This window comes from Copadichromis virginalis, linkage group LG2, assembly GCF_057382275.1.
Source record: "Copadichromis virginalis isolate Kocher_CV1m ecotype Utaka linkage group LG2, C_Virginalis_male_GT1.1, whole genome shotgun sequence".
NCBI classification, from domain to species: domain Eukaryota; kingdom Metazoa; phylum Chordata; class Actinopteri; order Cichliformes; family Cichlidae; genus Copadichromis; species Copadichromis virginalis.
In genome coordinates, this window is record NC_140619.1 from 35,451,372 (window position 1) to 35,476,633 (window position 25,262).

The 25,262-nt window shown below is 41.8% G+C and overlaps 1 long non-coding RNA gene across 1 annotated transcript; it reads right to left on the bottom strand.

Annotated features, from left to right (window-relative positions):
- Positions 1 to 275: 275 nt before the first annotated feature.
- LOC146717892 (uncharacterized) lies at positions 276 to 17,360 on the bottom strand. Its single transcript, XR_014915241.1, has 3 exons — positions 16,960 to 17,360; positions 9,971 to 10,029; positions 276 to 814 (listed from the first exon to the last, which is right to left on the bottom strand). It is a non-coding gene; the product is annotated as an uncharacterized LOC146717892 (long non-coding RNA).
- Positions 17,361 to 25,262: the final 7,902 nt, after the last annotated feature.

Sequence of the window (25,262 nt, forward strand, 5' to 3'; positions counted from 1 at the left end):
CACCTACAGTGCCCAAACCTCCATGAATTTCTCAGGAACAGATGTGTCAGCCCCTACTCTGTGCTGTCGCAGTGTCTAAGCCAGTCAAAACTGAATTCTTCAAAGGCTATCTCTGCAGGAAATATTGTATCTGTGGCTGCATGTTTGCTAGTGGGCTTCAGTATATTTTAATGTATTCAGAAATCCTGTCAGAACCAAAAGTTGCTTTCTTCGAAATCTAAAATGAAAATGAACAACTCCACTCTGCATTATATGAGTTTTTACCTTGTGTGCAGATGTGACCTCTGGATGAAAAGGTCAACCATTCTTTATTGTGATGCACTGCTACAACTGCTGCATTTAAACTCTACAATACAGATACAGCACAGCACATACGAATCTATGCATCCATACACGCATGCAGATGTGCACACCCACACACGCGCGCACGCACACACTCTCTGCCTAAGCAACTTTTAGCCTCTCTCTCCCCACAGTATGTTCTTCCCCCAATGTAACCACAATACATTATTCAGCCATATCATTTATCAAAATAATTGTCCACTGGGGCAAACGGAGAAGTTTTGTGGTGAAGTAACACATCTGAGGTCAAGGGGAATCATCCTTCAGCAACTGCTCTCCACCGTGGGTTGGTGCCAAATTGTGGCACTGGATGGTGAGGTGGCCGTGGTGACGGTGGATGGGAAAATGGGGGAGGCATGGGGGGTTGCCAGTGCAGATGCCCGCAGACAGACCGCCTTGCCTGAGAGCTGCCGGAGCCTCAGACAGCTCTCTCCATCACCCCCTCCAATTCTCCCTCCCCTCCCATTGCCATCTGTGAAGCACACACACATACACACACACATACACACACATACACAGAGCACCAAGTGAATAAGAGGCAGAGGGACACTTAGCTACGTTAGCAGCCTTACTAAGACCGCTGTGCTGGGTAACTGCTGACATGCTTTAAAAAGACCAAGAGAGAGTGAGAGTTAGTGAAGAGAGAGAGAGGGAGGTAAGCAGAGCTGCTGAGCCAGATGGCTGGTTTAAGCTAAGCTGAAGAAGACTGAGATACCAGCCAGGTGAATTTTACTGTCATTTTTTTGACAGGTGGGTAGAGGAGAGCCATCTGGGGTTGACAGTGCTGCCATGTTTTCAATAAGCAGCTACTGCGTGGCATGTGCAGCCATGCTGATGGTGCGACTGTTTTTTGTGTGTGAATATGTATGTGTGTCTGTTATTCTGTTTCTGCGTGTCCGTATGGGCAGTATGTGTGCGTGTATGGTGGCATTTTGTTTATTTTTTTTAATGCATGTGCGGATAACTCATGTGTGGTAAGCCTTAGTGTTGTAGCACAGCACTTGCATCAATTACAGTGACGCTGACAGGGGTAATGACAGAGTTAGGACCTCTAATAGGCAAGACTGTCACAGAGACAAGTAAGCTACTGTTTCCAGCACTCTTCAAATCTCCTTTCTTTCTCCCTCTATGTGTTCTATTCTTACTTTTCCATTTTTCTTCCTTTCTTAAGGTTATGAAAGGTGATGATGAGTTTGTCAAAGCTGTTCCCACATATTCTTTGTACCCAAAAAAGTCTGTCCCAATATCAAGGTTAAAGACAAACTTGTTTCCCACTAATCTTTATGCAGCAATGTAGTCATCCACATAGCAGGTGAAAAGGCACTAATTCAAACTGATGTTAAGTTTCTTTGGTGGCTCTGGAGATAAAATGAAAATTCATTTGGTGAAAGTAATTAATCAAATATTATTTTAATCAAGATAAAGTAATTATTATGCATAATTCTGTTTTGCAATGATGTGCTCATTTTGTCTTGTGTTATAAATCCAGCACAGCACCTTTGCCTTACAGCTGTGGCTTTGGCCCCTCCCTCAAAGCCCAAACTTGCTGCCCACCACAACCATAAAATATAGGTTCAAGCCAGACTGACCAGATTAACTTGCATACATTCCAAGCTGACTAAAAGTAAAAACGGCCTCAGAGTATCTTTACTCACCTGATTGCACTATTTTCCTCTTTTTCCCAGTTCAGTTTGAGCTCTACAACAACGTATATACTAACAGCCTACTATATTATCATAAGCAATTCTCAATAAACTCTCAAATTTTGATGGTTTGAAAACGTAAAAGCAAAAATATAAATGCCAAAGCAGCCTCAACAATGGATGGCTAATGCATTGATCCGGGATGCTGAGCCAAATCTGCCATTAATAATTAATGATTAGTCTCAGGGAGGAAAATGCTTTTTATGATCACTTCAGTGAGTGGAGACAGTGCAGATTTGTTCATTTCATAGAGGATAAAAGTGCTCTTGCATAGATGAGCTGTGTAGACAGTGCAGGCACACACACACACACACACACACACACACACACACACACACACACACACACACACACACACACACACACACACACACACACACACACACATACATATACACATGTCTACGTGCAGTGGCTCTAATCTGTAATTCATCCAATATGTAGAGCTATTGGCCAATACTCTGGGTGGCAAAGCTACACAACACACAAAAACCTGCACGTTAGTCTCTGTACATCTAGCCAATCGGCCTGGCTCCCATGCCAGTGCACCAATCCGATGTCCCAGATGCAGACCCCCCCCCCCAGAAACCCACAAACATATCTACAATGGACACACACACCAATCCAGCTGTGATTCCTGGAAGTTATCCAAGTTGCCTGTCTGGTGCGCAGAGCAAGGTGGCATTGATGTGTGTAAGAGAAAATCTTCTAACATGAAAAGGGAGCAGCATCAGTGGCACACACAAAACATAGATGAGGTGAACACTGAAAAAGTGCTGGTCACTGGGCAAGAGAGTGACACAATAACAGACATACAAGTGAGAATTAGAGAACAGTGCGTGAGAGGAAACGTGACAGAGCTACAGAAAAGCAGGCAGTCACTGAATCATTCTCACACACAGCGCTTTGGCCCAGATCAGCCAGAGAGATAAAGGAAGAGGATTACACTCTGGCTGAAAGACTTGGAAGTATCCTGAGTCTCTTTTGACTCTCTGCCATTCCTACAAAGTCACCCTGGACAATGAATCTGCTTGCATAAGCCCCTTTTAGACATGCACTTCTTTCCATTAATCTGACGGTACCTGAACATGTCAGTCTTCTGTCTGAATGTGCACCCTGATTACTTCTTCTCTAAAGTCACAGTGGTAATCTTACTCGGCCACGACTCCTCACATATCTGTACCACTTTCAGCATGGAACAAGTCTGAATGCATGCCATCACACTGAGGGATCAGTGTTTGCAAGATGACTGAGCGTATCTTTCGTGTGTCTTTGTGAGTTGTTCAGTTCACTAATTGTTTTGGAGAAACAGCAATAACATGAGAAAAAACAGTGCTGCCAAGCACATGGGACACCCTCTTTCAGGATCTGTCTCATGGTCTACCACTACTCAATTATTCCCATGGCTATAAGAGGCTCAGAGCCATGTCTTTATTCATAAAAACAGTTTTATATGCGTTAAAGAGGCATTTCACTATTGAACAGGTCAAGTATTTTCTCACATTGCTAAAGGTCCACACAGACCTCCCCAAAACTACCAAACAGGTTTCATCTTTCAAGTGTTTTCTCATTAACTTTGCACAAATATTCCCTATCCATTATAAATTGAAATGTTTACAAAAAAAGACACATTTATGATAAAGTGTTTACACCAAGCATCTGTGACTATAATCTGTGTTTTGACAAAACTTGAACAGAAGCTGGCATGTGTTTGCTGCTTCCAGCTATTCATGTAAGTCCTTCCTCAGAGTTTATCACATGCCTTTAACAACATCCAGCTGCACAATGCATTCATGGGCATTTTTAAAGTAAGTGAGATGCATACATTTCTGACACTATTTCACTTTTAATCTCTGACATTGAGACACAACTGATTAGACTAACAGCAAATGCTACTTATCTACACTTCGCCAAGATTAGCTGAAGGAGGTAAGTGTCCAGTTAGTTCATGAAACTTTAATAAAGTGCCTGTCCAATAAGTATATTTAGGACATGTCTTTCTAATTGCTTTAAAATCTTGAATAAATAAATTCCGAATGACAAAATGTTGTTATTTGAAGTCAGCAATATAACAAATACAATATCTGAAAATGGTCTATTAATTAAAAAACAAGAAGGAAAAAGAGAGTCAGGAGAATCATTTCTCTAAGATGTTGTGTTTTGTGTAGTGTTATGAGTGCACCAGTGGTTTAATGCAGACGGCAAAGGTCAGTCAGCTCTATCCAGACTGGGAAAGCTACTTTGGACATAGGCAGTATCTATTACACTTAAGCACAAAACAACAGGAATTTACAACAGACACAATTTTATTTCAATTTTGGCTTTATGTATTTTTTAAACTATCTGATGGCAGCTTGAGTGTCTTATGGCTGCAACTAATACAAAACAGGTGAGATCAGGCTGTTCAACACTCAATCTCTAATCTGAATAAACTTCACTTCAGCCTCTTTTCATGTCATGTATTTTGTCAAAGTGTGTAAACAGTGTTTAGCTTTTTCCTAACATTTTCCACTCGTGAGTTTAGACTTCCCACGTCACCCTGATGCTACACTTAATCACGCTGTTGTAGAACGAGTGAACTCAGACCAAGTCCTTTCCAACTCATTTGTGAGAGCTGCTGTAGGGGGCATCAAAATGCTTCATGAGAAAAAGCTGGAGTTTCGTTTTTAGTTTGCAAAAATTTGTCTCTCTGTATTAGCCCGGGGCATGCCCTGCCTCTTGCCCTTTGACAGCTGGGATACACTGCAGCACCCCCTGCAACTTTAAATTGAATAAGTGGAAGATAAGTGGATGGATGGATCAATAAAAAACTGATAAATTGCTTTTGTTGATTAATTGATTAACTGCTATTTATTAACTACATATTACATACTTTAGCAGGTCATCATAAAGGTCATTCATAGTGCCAACAGGAACTCTGAAGTGATGTAAAAGCCAGTCTGCAGTTGGAAACTATTTTCTTTACCGTCTTTTTCTTTATATTCTACTACAATTTCTTCACTGTATTGTACTCTGCACTTTTGGATGCCTAGTAAATGAGAAAGGCTATTAAAAATATCTCTAGTTTACTTTGATTCGATAAAAGAACATGATATTCAACCCATCCCATATAAGCTCAACAAACTCCAACCATGTTTGGTTAAAGTTTTGTTTGTGTTTGTGTTTTTTGTTTTTTCATTTTTAAAGCTAACCTAAAGAGCTGCTGCATACAAACCTATTGTTTTCCCCAATTTTAAGAAGTCCTTTTTTCATCTTAGAGAAGTTTCTGGTGCTGCAGAGATGTGTTCAACCAACTATTGTATACTGCAAAGTTCCTCCTGTACTGAGACAACACCACACCCCACAGCAGGAGCCAAAAAGAAAAACACAACTAAACCAAGGTTCTAAGATCTACAATACTCTCCAGTTCCTGTAGTGTGGACGCATAAAAAAGAGAAAGTGGAACTTCCTCCAAAAGTTATCAGAACTATGAAAAAAGTTTATGATGTACAATACCTCCAAAAGGAATGGCCAGCTTCACACTAAAACTTAAACCTTTCTGTTGGTGTGCAACTGTAAATTATAAGATGGTAAAATTACAGTTTTGACTAAATAAAAGTTTGGCAGGTAAATAAAGTTTTAAATATTAAGACCCAACTGCCAAATTTCACAGAAATCCAGCAGAAAATATGTGTACATATTGCTTCAGGTTGTAGAAAAATGGTCCACTGAAACTCGGTGATATTTGTACTGCTTCTGGCTAAACGGCATAAATAAACTAGGGCTGCAGGTCTGGCTTTTTTAGTTTTACTTGAAAATATGAGTAAATTTTTAACTAATTTTTAACTTGGATAGAACATGCCTAATATTTTTGCAAAGATCTCTGCAAATCAAAGGACTACACTCACTTTTTTCTAGACAAGAGAACTTGAAGTGTGCATAATTAGATATCTTTGTTTGAACGTTTTGCCCCCCAAAAAATAGGTGCATAGAACTTACAGAGCTTCTATAGCAAACACAAATGAATCACTGCACATGATTGGCAACTCAGCATCAATGCTGATTTGTTGATTTGATTTGATTATCCACTCCTACTTAAGACTAATTGGTTTGGGATGTCACACTCCACGTAGAAACAGAATAGAAGTGTGTGGGGAGAGGGATTGGGGGGTGGTTTGAGAAAGGCCCTTAGTGTGCTTTCAGTGTAGCAGCTGCTTGACAGTGGTGCTTCTTTCTGATGACCTTGAATAGCTTATTGATTTCTGTATAAACTCTGTAAAGACTTCATGTTTTTTTCCTCTGCCCACCTCCTTTTGTGATTTCCCTGTTCCAAGTTATTACAATGATCCAGGTCAGGTTTATTGTGATATTAAAAACGTTTTTGTTTACACACTCAGATTTATGCTAAAGACAAAAACATACAAAGACACACAGAAAACCTTTGCTGTGTTGCTGTGTCTCTGGTCTGTGTTAGTCCCAGCTAAGAGCAGCTGGGAAGAAATCTAAAGGGGTCAAACACATAATGGGTAATAATCTCCTTGTGGAGAGTCTTCCCACCCAACAACACTGCTACTTCTAACAAAGACCTTGGCCTCAGGTCTCAGTAGTTGCTTCCCCTCTCTGACTTCCACCAGCAGATCTCAGACGACCGGTACATTGTTGTACTGCTCATCGACTTGTTAGACGAATCCAAATTTCACATGTCAATTAAATGAGTGTTGCCCTGGTGATTAACAGATCTCACTAATTGTCCCTCCCTCCTCCTCTTTGCTCCACTTTTTTTTGCCTCCTTCCCCTCCTCCTCTTGCTCTCCTGCCATTTTCCACATGGAGGAGCAGGGAATGGGGCTTTGTGCCGTTGGGCCCCATGCCCCTTGTCAAAGATGGCTCCTCACCCTCTTACCCCAGCCACACTCGTCCTCTGAGACTTCCAGATCCTCTTTCTGAATTCTCGGGGGTAAGGAAAAGATGAGCAGAGCATAAAGGGTCTATATGTGAATAGATTGCACAAGCGTTAAAGGTATGTAGGGTCGATGCATTTCATCCTATTTAAGGGAGACGCACCAAAACATGAGACCAGGATGCTTGCAAACAACTGCATGTGCACCTTCAATCTGACACACACTCCCACACGTGCACCCTGGCAGATAATTACCCCAACAGCCTCTGGAGAGCAGAATGCCCATGTGGGCCCCATAACCACTTTAGACAAGGGCCATGGCACACCCAAGACCCTCCTTCTTTGTCTGTCTCCCAAGACGTGTGTTTGTTTTACTTGATTCAAAGAACTTGATCTGTGGATCCTAACCGTATTTTGTCCCATGTGCATCCTTGTGGTGTTGGAATAAAGTATGCTACATGAAGTCATGAAACAAACCTGAGAAGTAAAATCTGGCACCCCTATGAACTGTGTGATTTTCAAACTGCTGGAAAAATGTATTAAATTTTCACTTAACTTTATTCCAGTGGACTGAAATTCACCCTTTGCTGTGATAAGTATCATAACAGAAACATTAAGTAGACTTGCGCACTTCTGCAATGTACAAAACCTTTCTTTGAAAGGTACACTATATTTAAAAATATTTCTGTACTTCACTCCTTGGAAACGTTTAAATGGTTGATCAAATAAACTATTAAGATGATGTTGAAGTGGTTTGTTTGCTTCCAGCTTTACTTTGCTCAAAATCTAGGACTACAAACTCTTCATGAAATTATTTCATATTCTGTGAGTCACCCCTTACATTTCTAAGCTAAGTACTTACTGCAGGTGTTGGATGAATGCATTGAAGTAAAAACTGGGATACTTCCCACACTCACATCAACACACCCACACACATATGCTCTGATCACTTTGACAAGTGTGTCATGCTGACTTTATATGAGAACTCTACAGTATTTGGATTTTGAAACCCTTGAAAGCGAGCAAGTCATCAGACTCTTTCTAGTCTTAAGCAGAGTTCTAATGACCCATCGTCACAATTAAACACAGTGGACAGCAGCTCCAAACACTGGGTGACATCTTAAAACTGCGTGAATGGACCCTAGACCCAGCACCCCCCCCCCCCCCCCCTTCCCTACATCACCTAATGTTCAACACTAACCAACCATCACACAGACCTACATTCATAGTCCAATCTACAATGGAAAGCACTGCAGCAGGCCAGTGTAGCCCAGACGGTTTCGTTTGCACTTTATCAGACCACACAAAACAGCAACGCCTCATTGAGCCACAATTTGCTGCTAGTTTCCTACAGGAAGCAGAACAAAGAATGGGGCGGCCCAGTATTTCTTTTTGTGCCAAAGCAGCGGACCAGAGAAGGAACACACACACACACACACACACAAACACACAGCCAGAGTAAGTGAGGAACTGACAGAGAGAGAAAAATGTGAGAACAGCAGAACAACACACTCCAGAACACGTCTGTCACATCCTTCAAAACACACTATGAGTAAGCTGCTGAGCAATACAACCTTTAACCAGACACTTAAAGACAAAAACACTGACACTGAACACCTGCAGCACAAATAACAATTCTCAAATGTTACTCTTGTTGGTGGAAAAATACATGTAAAAAAAGTTTGTGGCCACAACATCTACTGGAGGGAACTGGGGGTCACGGACGTGGCAGCATTTAAAAACCGCTTGGGGATAAAATGCTTCTGTTTGAGCAATCACTGTCCCTTTCCCTCCCTCCGTTTCCCCGGTCTCAGTCCCGCTTTCTGTCTTGATGTCTCTCTCACTCTTCTTCTCTGGTTTTACTACGACGATAATTCCTGAGTGAGTAACTGAGTGTGCGTGAGCCAACCGAGGCCAAAGTCCTGTTTGTGCATTAGTGTAGTCATGCGAAAGCGCGTGTGAATGAGTGTGTTGCTCGTGGATGAGTGCTGCAGCAGTGAGCGTGCTGAGGGAAGCAGAAGTCTGCAAAGCGAGAGGAGCTTGCTTACAACCACACTACTGATTAGGGTGGCCCAGCACAAATAAGACAAAAAAAGAAACCCTGCAACTGCTGCAATTGTTGTTGAAATGAGGCTAAGACGAACAACACAATAATGTCTGAAGGTTAAAGGCTCCACATAAAAAAACAAAACAAAGCAAAAAGCATGCATATATAACACCAGATTCATTACCATACAAATCAAGATCAAAACATTTCATCAAGTACACCATAGTCCTCATCTTCAAAGAAATCTATGTCTGAGTACAGTGAAGTGCTTCCCTTGAACCAACTCCAACGTTACAGTCCAATTTGAAATAGAGAAGAACATCCCCTGTGGCAGAGTAAAGTATGTTGCCATGACAACACGAAGAAGTTTAAGTCCTGACAAGTAAGTGCAGATGATGTGCTGATTGTGCCTTGTGTAGTTACAATGGCCTCTGCTTTCTGCACCTTAAACCACCCTAACTCTGCTACACTCTCTTCTAGCTGGCAGCTGTTTGTCCTGCTACAGGATGGGTGTGTTTTGTTTTGTCTGCCTGTGCATGCATGAATAAATTATAAGAGCTTTGGACCTTTGGGACAGGACTGAGCTGCTCATCTGGCTCAACAGAGCACTTCTGCCCTACCAGTATGTGGCAAAAGATGATCGCTAATTGAAAGTGGCGAAGTGATCTGATGACACTGCGGGGATACTTTGGTTTGTCACAACGTGTAAAGGCCCTTGCTTTTTAAGGGTGGCTGCCTTCAAGGAGGGGTTAATCAATGCACAGCTTAACGCAGACTAGACAGGACAGAGCACAGTTGCTGGTCTCGGGGTAACTGAGGTCAAAATTAGCGAGCTATTTCAAGAAGATGCTCACTTACTGTGCTGACTTTGAAGCAATTACAACACCAACACTGTACCTTCAGCAATATATCACACAAGAAACTATGCTGATACTATGTCAGCACTGTCATCTAAAGCAGAGAGAGCACTAGGCATACTCACAATATGTTGTTTTCTTACCTCAGCCATAACTGGATAGCAGACAGCATCTGTTCAAACAGACAGCCATGATACAGAGCCTGTAAAAGTGAAGATAAAAATGCATTAGCTCAAAGCATCAATCATGGTCAGAAAATAGTGATTCCATACACAATTGATTTCCATGGTATCTTTACTCCCTACAGCACATGCAATACTATTTTCTTCGCACTCATAAAGTCATTTGATATGGGCCACAGAAAGATGGAAGAGGAAGAAAGGTATGTGTGTCTGGCTACATTCCTGTCCCTAAACATGTCATATGTTCAAATGGAATTGCCTTCTAGAGCAAAGAGCATCATATATAATACAACTCTCATGTCTAGACACCCTCCGCGATCTAGTTTTTCCTCGCACTTTCTCTTACACAGATGTGCATTAAAAGCCACTTTTTACAGTGCACTACAGTTGCTTGTAAAATTGTGATTGTGGTTGGGCTAATTTACTAGTCATGAGACAAAAAGTTGCAGTATTTGTTTTAACATAATGGACTTCAGCTTGAAGGTGAAATCTAATAGTTGCCCCTGGATAACCCTCTGCTCCAAGACCACCTTCTATGTTTTTTAAGTGAAATAGAGATCTGTAGAAACTAATTTACTTTGTAAACACACCACCCAAATCTTGTTTACACTATTGGGAGTTGCAAGCACATGTGTTTGAGGAAGGAGACCTCTTGTGTCTCCTGCACCGCTACAAATACATATACACACATGTACTCAAACCTGCACCCACTGACTATATCACCAACCCCCTGATGTCCACTGGGAGGAGCAGCCACCCCCTGCCCTCTTCCAACAGGGGGGTCAAAGAGTATTTAACACGAGAGTCCTACATTCCTCCAAGGTGATAATTGCTGTAGCTGCTGGCGGGGGGCCATGAAGCGCAGGGTAAACAAGCAATAAGACTCTATGAACCACTCCATGCCGTCCTGGCTAAACAACATGCATGACTGTGACTTGGGTAAATTATGCCATCAAGCCAGGCGTGACAGCGTGGAGTGAGTCTATTTGGTGTCTGAGCAGCCAGGTGTTTCGGTGAACTATAAGTAAACCATCAGCAAGACAAGACTTCACACATTTTATCAAATACTGTGAAACCTAGAGGCTAAAGACTAGCTGCATTAAATTAACTAAAGATTAAGCTAAGCTTAGAAATCATAAAGAACAATAACTCAGTAACAAATTACACCAGCTGTGCAGACCTAGAAACAGGTGGGAGAAGGGATGAATATAAGTAGGAAGACAGCGAGCTCTATTCTGTCCCACATTTCAGTTCAGGTCTTGTCCCTCTCTGGCCCTCTGTTGCATCGGGGCTTCATTAGATTTTTCATATATAATTTCTGTGTGTGTGAGTTTAAGTTGAACCAAAGTCTGATGCTGAAAATTGATTGGCTTAATTAATTTGTCTTCATCTTCTGCATTAAATGTGATTAATGTTGCAGCTATTTTATATTTTCTTTTTTCAGCCTATTCGCTTACTATCTTGATTTTATATATATTTAGGAAATTTCAACATTTCATTCAGCTTCTGCCTTTTTTGTCAAAAACAAATCAATTCCCAAAATTAACAATACATCATTAATGCTTTAAGATATGGACTTCTAAATCAAAACACATATTTAAGAATGCCTGGCTCACTGAGCTTACTAACCAAAGTGCATTGTACTTCACAAGAGGGCACCACAGTCTTTAAAAGTTTGCATTGCATAACTGGCTCCACGGATACTGACAAAATTCAATTTGCTAAATTCCACTGATGCATAACATGAGGCAGTGATGGATTAAAACAGCTTAGTACAATATTAAACTAAAGCCAAAACCCTAAATGTCACTTTAAAAATCAAACAACTCACTCATACATTCTGCAAATCTGATTTGTGAGTTTGACAGACTGCAATCTTCAGTCTATTCAAAAATCTGACTCTATATTTTAAAGAAATATGTGAAATCAGTTAGCACACTGCGCCACAAGCCCTCATCCAAATCTACTAAAACTGACAGACATTTTGGTGACTAGATGTTCGATATTTTAAATAACTTTTCCACAACAGTTTTACCTAATTTAATCAGCAAAATGACTGGATTATTTATTTATATGGCCAAAAACATCCCAGTTTTATAGAACATCCCAACATTTGAGATGGTGGGTGGAAAAGATATGTTTCCCCAGTGGGGCAGTCAGGAAGTCATCTGGGGATCCAAAGGTCCAAAGTTCATACACCCGGGTGGTGGAAGTCTTACTTTTTACCACAATTTATGCATGTGGTATGTTGTCAAGTGCTCATTATGAACAAGCACGTGAAAAAACGAGCACTTGACCTCACCGAGTTCACTATATTCCAGCAATTATGCCACGGCCGCTTGCAGCTATTTGTTTTGTCAACAACCCTAAATCCCCAAATGAAATTTCTGCTATACTAACAAACATTGTGAAGCTATTGTTGCTCAAAGTGAGCCACTGCATTGGGTTTCACGCTACATCATTGTAGTGAACACTGGCAGCAGTGTTGCACGTCTGGACTTCCAAATAACATGTGCCTAAAACAACTACTTCAATATTGTGTATTATTCGACAACACAAGACACACACTTGGTTTCTAATTTATTTAATTTGTCGATATTTTATTGAGAATTGTAACTGTAATTATCTTAACCTCCTAAGACCCGAAACTCTTTCATGGCATGCATTTTTAATTTCTCTTTGATATTTGGGATGATTGGGACCCAATGAATGTAAAAACAAAGAATTACCAGATTTTTTTAATCTGATTTTTGTTTTTAAGAAAAATGAGAGCCACATATGAGGATATTCATTTAAAATTTCAATAGAACAGAGGCAGTATAATGTCCTCGTAAGTGGATATCAGGCCCCTGTACAGCAAGATTTAGTATTTTGGTCTAAATAACCCAAAATATGATGTCCACATATGTGGACGCCATGTTCTAGGAGGTTAATAGATAGAAATGTGTCAGAAACACTGCATAAATTAAAAAAAGACAAATAAATGCAAGTGTTTGCACTTTTAAAAGGGATAAATATTTCCCCCCTCACATGCACACACATAAGAAAATATCGACAAATTAAATCAAGCGGAAACCAAATTTGCCTCCAAAATGTTTTTTGGTAAATCAAGTCCATTAAAGAAACAATGAGGATTTATTGTTAAACTTTTAAGTGCATAAAATGAAGTTGCTTAGAGAATGGTTTCAATGGTTTTCAAATACCACATTTATTCCTCTTGTTTGTTTACAATGCTGACAAAAGAGGGAAATATGTGTAAAATTAGACAAACAAATGATTACAAGCATATAATTAGACACACTAAAACTCTACAGCTTCAGCTAATGTGATCCTATAAGCAGCAGTATTGACATTTGCAGGATTGTTTGAGTTTTCTGTGCTTTAGCCTTATTGAAAGCATTTTTAATATTAAAAAAAGTAGGTTTAATTAGAATTTCAGTTTTATCTTCCACTTCAGTGTGAAATTTGATTTGTATCTGTTTCATACATACAGGCCCCTGTTCTGTGCCCACATATGGTCCCCTCAGCCCCGCACAAGGCTTGGAGAGGTTATAAAAACTGAAGGGGTGATTAAAAACCAGGAATAATGGCCTCCACAAAACTAGGAATGCGTTTAACTGGTACAATTGTTCCAAATCAGGTTGCCATTAATATCAGAAATGATTCTGCAGATCTTGAGAGGGGGATTTTACGGGGATTTTTAACTTGATTTTTAAAGAAACTGGCCCTGGGAAAAATGAAAGCATAGGCAGAATGTACTGTAGGTACATGATTTATGGCTGAGGATGACCTGGAAGGATTTAGGTTGGGTATATCTAGAACTGTGCTGACCTACCCACCAGTTCTGCATTGTTGAAGTTTGGTGGATCCTCCTAAATCCAGGATTAGGAAAGTCAAATATACAAACACCTTCACCCCTCCTCTTTTTCTCACATACAGACATACCAAGAAGAGGGAGAGGTTGAAAGCGTTAGCATTGGCTCCTGCCTGCCTGCTAAGCATGCCCAAACCCCAAACCCCATCACTTTCCTCATTACTTGAGCTTCATGGCTTTTTAGGGCTCTGTGCTTTATCTGGGATTTCACATTTCCCTGACTGCCACTTGACATGGCTCAACCAGTTGCCAGCAATCAAGTAGCAGAGGGCAGCAGCGGCACCGGCTGAGTCTTCAGGCTGCACCTTGATTTGAGAATTGCACATCACAGCCACTGGCCTTGCTAAGCTTCGGTAATTATTGGCCACACATGCCATCTTCCCACCAACTCTATTTCTACCCCACTCCATAGACTGACCTGACATAATGGGTGAAGGGGAGAGGGGCTGCATGTAGAGAGATAGGGATAGTCATGGGTCATGGGTGGATTGCATGGTGTTGATGTGTGCTTTAAAAGCCAAAAAGTGTTTGACAGAGCTGGAGAAAGAAGTGATAACACGTTCTGCAAATCATCCATACTGCCAATCTCAGAATGTTCTATATGGATCATCCCCTTATGTGTTAAAGCATGTCAGTGCCCTTGTCTATTTGCTTGCACCCACAGTACACATTGTGTGTGTGTGTGTGTGTGTGTGTGTGTTTGTGTGTGTGTGTGTGTGTGTGTGTGTGTGTGTGTGTGTGTGTGTGCCTAATTGAGAGGTAAGCAAAAAAGTTGCCTTTAAAGTTTCCAATAAATATCCTGCCAGTAATGTCAAACACCTGCCCGTAAAGCCCAGAGGAATGCTAAATGAAACCAAGTTGCAGAGCCTGTCTCCTGTCTGGGGTCTCAAGTCAAGACAGCAGGATTTGTAATGGCTGTAACCAGGATTATTGAGTTCAAGCAGAACAGCCAGGAAGCAAGAAAAAACATAGCATGGTCAGCACCACTGCTTTTCCTCCCTCTAACAGCCAGTACAATGAGTTGTGTGTCCCACTAACAGTAGAGATGGATTCCAGATTATTCCTCAACTTAGTCACCCTCTTGGCATCAAAACATAACAAAACAGCCATAAACTGTTTGTTTTTTTTAAACCACTATTATAAGAGCCAAACGATCCAACCTTCTCAGGGACTGCTGTATAATACTAGTGGACACAAATGTGATTAGACAAGAAGTGATCTTTTTTGTGAAAGTGTGAGCCAGATAAAGTGAGACAGATGATTACTGCAACTCAAAACATGACCCACTGACCTCCCCACCCCAGTGTCGCACACCAGTAACCATCTCATGCACACACACATGCAGTCTGACCACATACAAAAATGCATGCGCTAATGCACACACATCTACAAATATTCAGTATCATGGAAGGAAGAGGCTCTTGGTGAGAGCATGTGACCCTAGAAGCCAAATGATGCTGTCATTTGGCCTCATCTCTGGTTTTGATTGCCTAAACTCCTGACGCCTTCCTCCCGCTGCACCTGTCGAACGCCAATAGACCCCCTGCCCAGACCTTTTCACCACTGAGAATATATGGCCGTGCTCCTGGGTCCAGCCTGGCTAATTACCACTGGCCTCAAATCGCCCCCAAATGCCACAGTAGGGTAGGGTTTTTAGCTGCTGTTGCCACCCTGAGGCTCAGCACAGCAGTCCTCCCTGTTATTTGGTGCCTCTCTATTCCTCAACGTGTTCCAGATAAGGCTGACCACGCAAAGGCATTTATTTCCAGAGTAACAGGCTGTCCCATTCAAGCCAGAGATTAAGCACTGCTGTCTACACGCAACCATGAATAATGAAGCTATCATTCCAGACAGGCAGGCAAAAGCAGTGTGAGTTATATACACCAGTAATCTCAGATGTTACTGCACACAAGTGCCCAATGTATGAAATAGCAGCACCACTGTGCAGTTCATAAATTATTTTAAAATGCACAAGTGTGGTTAAGATCTATTTTTGATTTAGTGTCTTAATCATAAGACTAATACAGCTGAAGCATGAATTATATATATAATGCATATTGTACATTTTTTTAAATGTACAATATGTAGATAACATCTCGCAGTATGAACTTTTACCTGGCAGGAGCAGTAAAAGAAATAATAATAAATTTATTACATTTAAATTTGTGTCTGCATAACATAATAAATAATCGGCACTTGTAGATCTGTACAGGTGCACTTTATGGGCTTTATTTTATCAAAACTAAGTTATGAAGCGTAGTAATGTGAGCTTTCTGGTGTTCATTTTTTATTTGTTAGTCTGTTTGTTAGAATGGATTTGGATTTTCCCTGGGAATATTAAATGTTAACATATTAAAGCTTTAAATTGTTACTAACTGAAAGGGAGAATATACAAATAATGAGTTATTTTAATTTTCCCCTACAATTTACTTTTCTCAACTTCCAAGCATATCTTCCCCATCTTCAACTGGAGGGATATAATCCCGGAAACGGTTTCGAAACAACAGTAGGTAGGCTGTACCTGACGCGAGGCTGGATAATAGCAGACACCACGTGACTGCAGTACTTGCAGTCTGGACGCACGGCAGGGTCTGTCAGAGCCTCCCTGGTGAGGACGACGTACACACACACGCAGGACGGATAAAAATAGACGCCATTTATGTGTTGAGAAGCCGCTTGAAAAGCTATGTGCTACGCGTCCAACTTGTTAAACTTAATATGTGCCGTTTGTTTTTATTACTTTTAACGCTGTCAGTCATGTTTTTTTTAACAATCTGCACAGTTTAGTGTATCAAAATGTGCAAAAGCGCACCGAAAGCCTCGCACGGATTTCACTGCTCTCCTCCACTTGAATTCATAACAGGTTTTTTTTTTCCTCTTCTATCGCGGTACACATCTCAACCCTCCTCTCAAAGGAGCGACACCGACAAAATCCCTTAATTCAACACACAGTGAAGACTTATCGCCCGTTATGCGCTGCGTCACCGGCTTTAGACAGGGGCAAAGTATGGCACCATATCTGAACTTGCATGAATGAAAGTGACGGCATAAAGCACTCAGTCAGCAGGCGACTCACTCAGCCTCCGGTGTCTGTCTCGCCTGTGTGGCGCTCTCCTGCATCCCTCAGTGAGCATCACTCTCTGTGGAGCCGGTGCGAGGCATCCTCCCTTACAAACACCGGTCCTGGACATCCTAGACAGCCCGTCCTGCGACATATTTTTACTTTGGACCCGTTGATGTCACTTCCTGCTTGGGCAAATGCCTGTGCAAATAAACCCAGGGATGTGAAGGGGTGCTCGGGGAGCCATTTTTTGAGGTCACGCAGCAGACAAGTTCACAAGGTCATGCAGTAGCGACATGTCCCAAAGCCGACAACAAGCTCGTTACTCTTTAAAAGGACAACTATCATCCCATCTGGCTCATTCGAACTGTGCCCTATAGTTTTACATAACCAGCCACATCCACATCATCCTACCCCCCTGCGATACGCCGGCAAGGTTCATTTCCTGGTACGCTGTGCGCATTTACGGCCACGATTATGCAATGAAGGCGGCATCATCACTCTTTCACAAATGCTATAGCTGGTAAGAAAATGTTTCAGGATATACAGGACTGCGAAAGCTACAGTATTGCACCAATTTGTGGGACACCTGTTGATAAAATAATATCATCCAATTGAAAAAGCAAAGCTCAGACAGCTAAATACAGTTTTACCTTTTTTAGTTTGTCTTAAAAGGAGGTAGCTGACAAACTACGACTTTTGTTACACATTTCTATATTTAATATTTAAATCCAGCAATCCTTTAAGACAGCTTGGAAGAAGAATAATGAGGTTGCACAATTTAATATAAGTACCTATACTGGTCTGTGATTAGTCAATGTGATGTGGCAGAAGCTGGTCTTCGTTCTTTCCACACCCAGGTCTCTTTTCTTTACCTTTGAACCTAGGCCTGGCAGCCCATTTCTGATCTACACAGGGTCTCCTTTTACCCCAATCCCCTTGTAGGCCCCAGTGATAGACGGGCATCGATGTGCCAATACTTCACTGTATTTCAATATCCTGCTCAGGAAAAGGAATTCAAGGGGTTGAGCGAAGTTCAGAGTAACAGCGTGGTGCCTAAAGCTCACAACCTGTCCCCAGCCTCGTGCCGAGAACCTGAGATCCAAACATTCAGCTGAGAAAATTCTTGAGACCAGGTCCTGTATGTGTCAACAAAACAGCCCCTGCTGCCACCATCCAGACTGAGAGACGGGAGCAAAGACGAGCAAACGACAGCAGATCCAACAGCCTGTGAGTGAAACTTTCCAGAACCAAAATTATTATTTATTTTACTCAACAACAAGTAGTCTGTCTGGATGTTTACACCAGTGTCTATCTCAGAACCTGAACCCTCAGGCAAGTATTTGTTAAACATGAGGTTTTACTGTCTCAGTCACAACTACAGCTTAACTCCATATCTCTTTTCTAACTTTGGCCCCACAAAAAGTCCTGGCACACTCCAACTCCTTTATAAAATCCTAAAAAATTGAATGTTCTTTTAAATTTTAATCCATTTTTCTATAGGCTACTGTACCAATATTCTGGAAAAAATACATATTGATGTATAACAAATACTGGAATAATGAAGATGTGTTTGACTTTGTTGTTTGGATTTGTTATATTTATATACCATGGCAATTCAAACAAACAGGATTACGTACATTTTATCAATGTGGTGAGTAAGGTGGGCACATATCCAGTATGTGTAGGACTGTGTGAATGCACTGAGCCTGTGCCCAAATATAAATGCATGTGTTTAGTGTAGTATTTTGCGATAGGATGACGTGCTCATGTGGTTCTGTTGTCTGTGTGCGATTGGTTGGATCAGTCAGAGGACTGTGGCAGGCACGAAAGAGGCAGCGAAGCAGGCAGTGCGACCTAGTGGTGGAAGAGGGGTGTGTGGTGGAAGAGGGGTGTGCACTATGAATCACACCGATACACTAAAAAATATGCACATTATTTATCTTGTTAATAAATCCACACGAGCGTGCTAACACATACAGTCAACCCAACATGCCTTTGTTAATTCACTGTATAGCAATTTATCTCCTTGAAACACATGCTGATAAACTCTAACCCATGTATTTGATCTAATGTCCCAAATACCTAATGTAGTGTTCCAAGTTTTAAAATAACATAATTCCCCACCAACCACCCACATATGTAACGTAACGCTCTCTAACCAGGTTTGTACCAGTGTTTTCTATCAGCCCATGCTTCCCTTCTATCCCCTCCACCTTACACCCCCTGCTTTTACTTCCGTTCTCCCATTGCTAAATCTGCTCTTGAACCAAATGGCACGAGTGGTAACTTCAAAGCCAGAACTACCTACATCCCCTTTCCCTGCTATGGAATATTTGAAAATGAAAAAAAATAGACCATCTGGCATAGCAGTGGTGTCTGACTTTTCCCATATCAACCAAGTGACACTTAACCAGGCTGTGTTTTGAGATGATCGGCCTAGGATCGCAATTTAACCCCCCCCCCAACCTCCCCAAATCCACAAAAGCATTAAAGATTACCCACTATCCAGATGTGTTTTAGTAGAGATTGAGGGGACAGAAGGAGGAGCTTTAAAAAAGAGGGGGTTATGTAGACATGGGTGGGTGGAGTTAGTAACCAATTCGGGAAAAAAAGGGGAATACAGCATAGACAAGTGAAGTCCCAAAAAGCAGGGTTTAGCAGGGGCCTAGTTCTACTGGAGCTGTGGCCCATTTTGTCTTGAAGGGGATTAATAATGAATTAAAGCACTCCCACCCCCCTTCTAAAAAGATATTCATGCATGTTAATGCATCCATTATTTATAGTGCGCATAGAGGCTGGCTAGTGGTGGCCACATGCAAGTGGGAGGGATGTAAAGATGAAATGAGGAGGTGGGGGTCTCTTCCCCCTGAATGAAGCACTGAGGCTCTGGAAGCAACATCCAGCCATTGTGGCTGGGCTGGGGCTGGGTGGAGATGGCATGGGGAGTGGATATGGAAAAGTAGGAGGAGGTGGGGGATGTGGGGGCCTTGCTGCCAGACAGGCAGCTCGTGCATGGGGCCGCCAAGTGTTGTGGGGGAAGGGGTGGATTAAACAAATAAATACATGATAAGGAATAATCATGCCAGGGAGGCAGGGCGTGATAGAGACAAAGAGGCTAAGAGGGGCAAAGCGGGGGTGTTAGTTCAGTCAGACAGGATTTGTTGTCTGGACTGACCCATTCTTGATCACAAACCTACGTGAGATAACTTTTTTAGATGCTCTTTTAATTGGACTATTTCATTCGATGACTCATACCAATTATGCTTTCGCCAAGGAGCTAACAAAGTCTGTTTGATCTGAAATAAACTACATAGATCTGAGTAACTCAGAAATTTGGTGTCATGTCCAGTGCATAACATTAGGTATGACTGGTTGATAATTCAATAAAGCATTACAGAAGTTGACACGGCCAAAGCAAAGATGAGAAATAGACATGTAAAAGAGAGGAAAAGGCAAGAAGATGTGAACGTGAGAGATCGAGGAAGAAAGATGAGTAAGAAGAGGCTAAACTTTCTTTACGTAGCGAAGCAGTGCAGAAAGGAGCAGGGCAAGGAGGATGATAAGATAAGGCAAAAGCACGAGTCAGATGAGCTTTCTACCCTGCTGATCCCCATATTAGCATAGATACAGAGTCATAAGCATGGCAGGGAGCTTTTGCTGTGGAGGTGACATCAGGGCCATGACACCCAAACTCATCTCCATAGATATCACTGGGGCCATGCAGGTTAATCAAACATAAGGCTTATCTAGGCGTCTGTAGTGCGTGAAAATCTGCCAACGAGCTGCCACCTTAAATTTCAGTAATCCTTGTAAGTAACTAATTCTTAATACTGTTTCGCTTGTCGACAAAATGAAGAAATGAAGCACGGCTTAGAAAATTTGCCCTTTCTGTGTGTTTGTTTTGGGAAAATGTTTGCTTCCAGAAACTGCTTCTTCTACAGAAAAAAAATACTTAGAGATCACTGTTCATGCCATTTCTACGTGTATGCAAACACCAAACTGCTCTGGGGATATGGTGACATGTAGGCTAAGAGGTCATCAGTGTGGCTTGGCAACACCTGTTTCAACGGGATTTTCCTCTCGTTTCGAAAAGCTGGCCTGGTGTTACACGCATGGCACGTGAGTGGCACAAATCCTCCACTACAATGGAGTATTAAATAGTTATGCCATCATAATGGATAAAAATATTGTTGCATGAACTGTATGATTCAGGAACAAAGCAGGTAACAGTGAGACATTCATTAATGGCAGACATGCCACATGTTTCTCAACAAGTAGCACCAGAGGCAAGACCTCCCAGAAGGGACAATCTGCATTGTGCAAACATTGCAACCTTTGTTCCCCCAACAAACACAAGGTGAGGCACTAAAGTGTTTTTAATACGAAAACCTCAACCACACACAGGAAAATCCATAAACATTGGAATGATGTCAAAACAACATTGTGGGGTTTGACGGTTTTAATTTTCCACTGCTCAAAGTAAAAATGGCTCCTGCAACATTTCCTGCACCCCGGTGATTTTTATGACAAATACAACAGCAGCTTAATTATACATGCGACCACCACCATAAAAGCAGAACCATTAACTACCATCTTGTTAACACAGAGGACCTGCCTTGAAAGTGCTAGAGTCGCATTTTGAAATCTTTTCACTCAGCGCCTGTCTGCAATGTCAGATTTTCACTATTTAGCAAAAACAGAAAGAACGTGGCAGTACATGCAAGCCCTACACACGAGACATCTGCTTTAATTGAACTAGACATTAAAAATAATTGTGACGACCTGTTCTTGATGTGTTGGCTAAAATATAATAAAGGAAACATGTCCAAGTCAGTCAAGTAACATCTAGGCACAGATATTTTCACTGACTTTAAGTTGCAGTGTGCAGCTGCGTTGATGTAGGAAGAAACCTGGCTTCTGATGTTCCTGACCCAGCTCAGTGTGTCCACGGAGAAAGCTTTGCAGTCTCCAAATAAGAGTGAACTTCCAACCTTTTCCTGAAGAGGCTTTGGTTAAGTTTCAAAGGCTTCCTGGTTTTACTTTACTAGCCAAACATACCCCAGCTGTACACAAAGTGGTCACTCTCAGTGAGACCCTATGGAGGCAGAGGGAGATCAGACACCCCTTGACGTAACCAAACATCTCTGTTAAAAGCAATGTGAACAGAGGGTTTGCCATTGATGTTATTGCTTGCTTAAACGGGTCAGTCTTCACTCATGGCAAGTGTGACATTACAGACGGTAATATCATACTTGTGAGCAATGCTTCAAGCCTACAGGTCCCAACAAAGAGAATTCGTTGTTTGTCGCTGTCATGAAATAGATCAGCCATCTTAATATTTCATACTCTGCCTATCCTTAAGATGTCCATATGGACTTCATAGAATATGTCAGTCTCTTGAGTGATAGAATGGAAAACCTACAAAGCACATCTCTGAAGGCAATCCCATCAAGCAGCATTCACTTCGAGATGTATAGCCCTGTGTTAGGCAAATGAGCTGAGAAATGGTGAGCTACTGAATCCATTATTTCTCATTCTGTATGTATTGTCTTAAAGCCTGCCTAATGTCCCCAAAATGCCTTTAAAGACATGTTAAGAGAAAAGAGCTCTCTGCCTTGGAATGAGGTAGCTTAATTATCATAGCAACTGCCAGTACTCTTTAACATGTCAATGGTACTTGGCTTGCATGCATAATTTTGCTGTGTTATTGTGGTGGCCTCTGTGTTGCTCACTGACAAAAAAACCCAAACCACAGGCACGGGGGCCTATTGTCATGGATGCATCCATCTGGATCAAGGCCATTAGAGGATATTTGCACTTCCTCTGTGGATCCTGGCTCTTTTTGACATGCAGCAGAAGGACCAGGCTTCACCCACCAGTGCAGGGCCAATTGAGGTGTAGATTGACCAGAGGGACAGTGAAGAAGGGCAGCCAGCAGGGCAGCACTCCTGTCAAGCTCAGTGATGGACACCCACATGGCAGCTGGTAGTTGGCCTGGGGTTTCTGAGGTCCTATAGCAACTGATGGGACATGACGAGGCAGGCTTCCTGGTTTCATTCCTTTGTCCCTTGGGATGTTGGAATGTGTATCAGAATGTCAGAGGATCTTGGCTTCAGCACACTTTTGGTGTCAGCTGCCTACCAATGCCCCACACTTACCCTGACATGTATTAACAAGTAATTCAGGTAGCTGTTTCATACAAAAATACAATGCCTTTTAAAAATAATGGTAACTTTCTCTGTTTTTCTTCAACCCAATTACATGAATAAAACATTAGCATATATAGCCTATGAATACTGCAAACACTGCTTGAATTGAAATAACGGACCAAGTGATCTGAACCAAAAAGTGCATAAATTGGGCCCTTTGAAGTGATAGAAATATGCTGATCTAGATCTATTGTGGTTAACACCACAGCATTCACAAAGGCCTTTGAATGCTTCTTTATACGTGTATATGCAGAGTGTGTATGCGTGTACTCGTATGCCCAGGTGGGAGAGAAGGCTAATGGTAGATGCAAAGATCACTATACACATCTGGAAAAACAGCTCTCAGAGATATATCAAATAGAACCAATTCATCTCCAACATATAAACACGTTAGCTGTCAATCTACATCTCCCCACATGTAACCTATATGCTTGTTGCGACATACGTAGCCTTTGAGTTGTGTTGGAATGCTGACAGCCCACAGATATGAATCTTGATTTGATTAAAAGGTAAGAGTTGGGGTCTAAATGCTGGAACCAATATCAGTTCGGGCGGGTGGGCAAGGTAACTGTTGCAAAGGAGGTGAGGTGGAGAGGAAGGGGGAAAGTGTGATTGTTGGGGGGGTTTACCTGTGGCCTTGGCTCCAACTGGGAGTAATTTGGAACAGACTGCTCCCAGTGTGTTCATTAGGTTGTGATTGGGCTGAACGCAGGTGGGGAGGGCTGCCCAGCCTGACGCTGAATAGTCTTGATTGTGCCCAGCATAAAACGCCATCTGTTTCAATGAGGCAATGAAGGAGAGAGAGAGAGAGAGAGATTGAAGCAAGACGAAGGAGGAGGGAGCTACCGGTGAAAAGTCGTGTTTTGTGATGTCTCGAAAATTTTGTGTACTAACAACGGGACAAAAACATATAGAATAAAAATATAAAGCTGCACTGTCCATTGTTTCGTCTTAAATCGAACACAGAAATGACTTTCCATGTACAAAAATATAATTCAGTCCATAATGTAAATTAATGGGTGGGCACAAGAAAATATTTACATGTGACCAAACTTTGTGCAAAAACTGCAAAGTGGTCAAATGTAATCAGTCCATTTTGAGTCTGAATGGCAGGCCTCATTTTCACCAGGCTATGAGCGGATGGCTGATGAGACAAGGGGATTGGAGATAGGGCCGCAGTTTATTTATGGGCCGCCTGCTTCAAAGCCAGAATGTTTTTGGTTAATCCCATGCTCATACCAAAAGCAGACATACAAATGTTAATCTGGGAGTTTACATGCAAATTTGGGCTGTCTACTTTGCTGCACACACAACATTACCCAAAATCACATTCCTCGGTCTCATGTAAGAAGGAGGTAAAAACACCGACAAAATATATTTTTACTCAGACAGCCTCGCTTTCGGTTGCTTATTTTTTTTCTCTCGTTGCAAGGCCTTGGAAAGAAAAAAAGAAGAGAGCAGAAGAGAAGAAGGCCACTCTTTGCTGCTCGACTTTTGAAGCGTCTTTATCGGGCTTGGCAGCGTAGTCTTGCGTGTCCAAGCCTCATCGTGCTTTTCATCCTTTGTGCTGTCCAAGGTGTGTCCAATGCACTGTTGCTTTGTGTGGAGAGGGAGATGACACATCACATTCTGTCTTCTGTCCCAAGCTGGGGGATGGGGAGATTGTGGGGTGGGGTGTACAACAGAGGGGGCACAAAAAGCAAACTTATAGAAGGCCGGAGCGCTTCAAAGCCGCGATGCACAAAGGCTTATAAAGCGTTACTTCATGCAGAGTTGTGCCAGATGTAATTGCGGGGTTCCTGGAGATAAAGAATCACATGCAATTCTTAGCCCCACCCCTGATACTTATGAAAGAGCTGTGGCTAAGAAGCTTCAGCTGCACGAACAGAAAAGTTTGTTTCACTTTGGTGCGCAATAAATAATTAACAGTTATTTTATAGGTTTCAGGATGAATTTGCTGTCTTGAAAACAGTAACAGTGCACATCAAGCTTTACAGATGCAGGAAGATGGGCTGAGCCCATTATAAATAGGGAGGGGTGAAAACTACACTGAGTGACAAGCGAGTTCCCTCCCCTTTTTCACTCTGCCCTCATCTTCGTAGTATA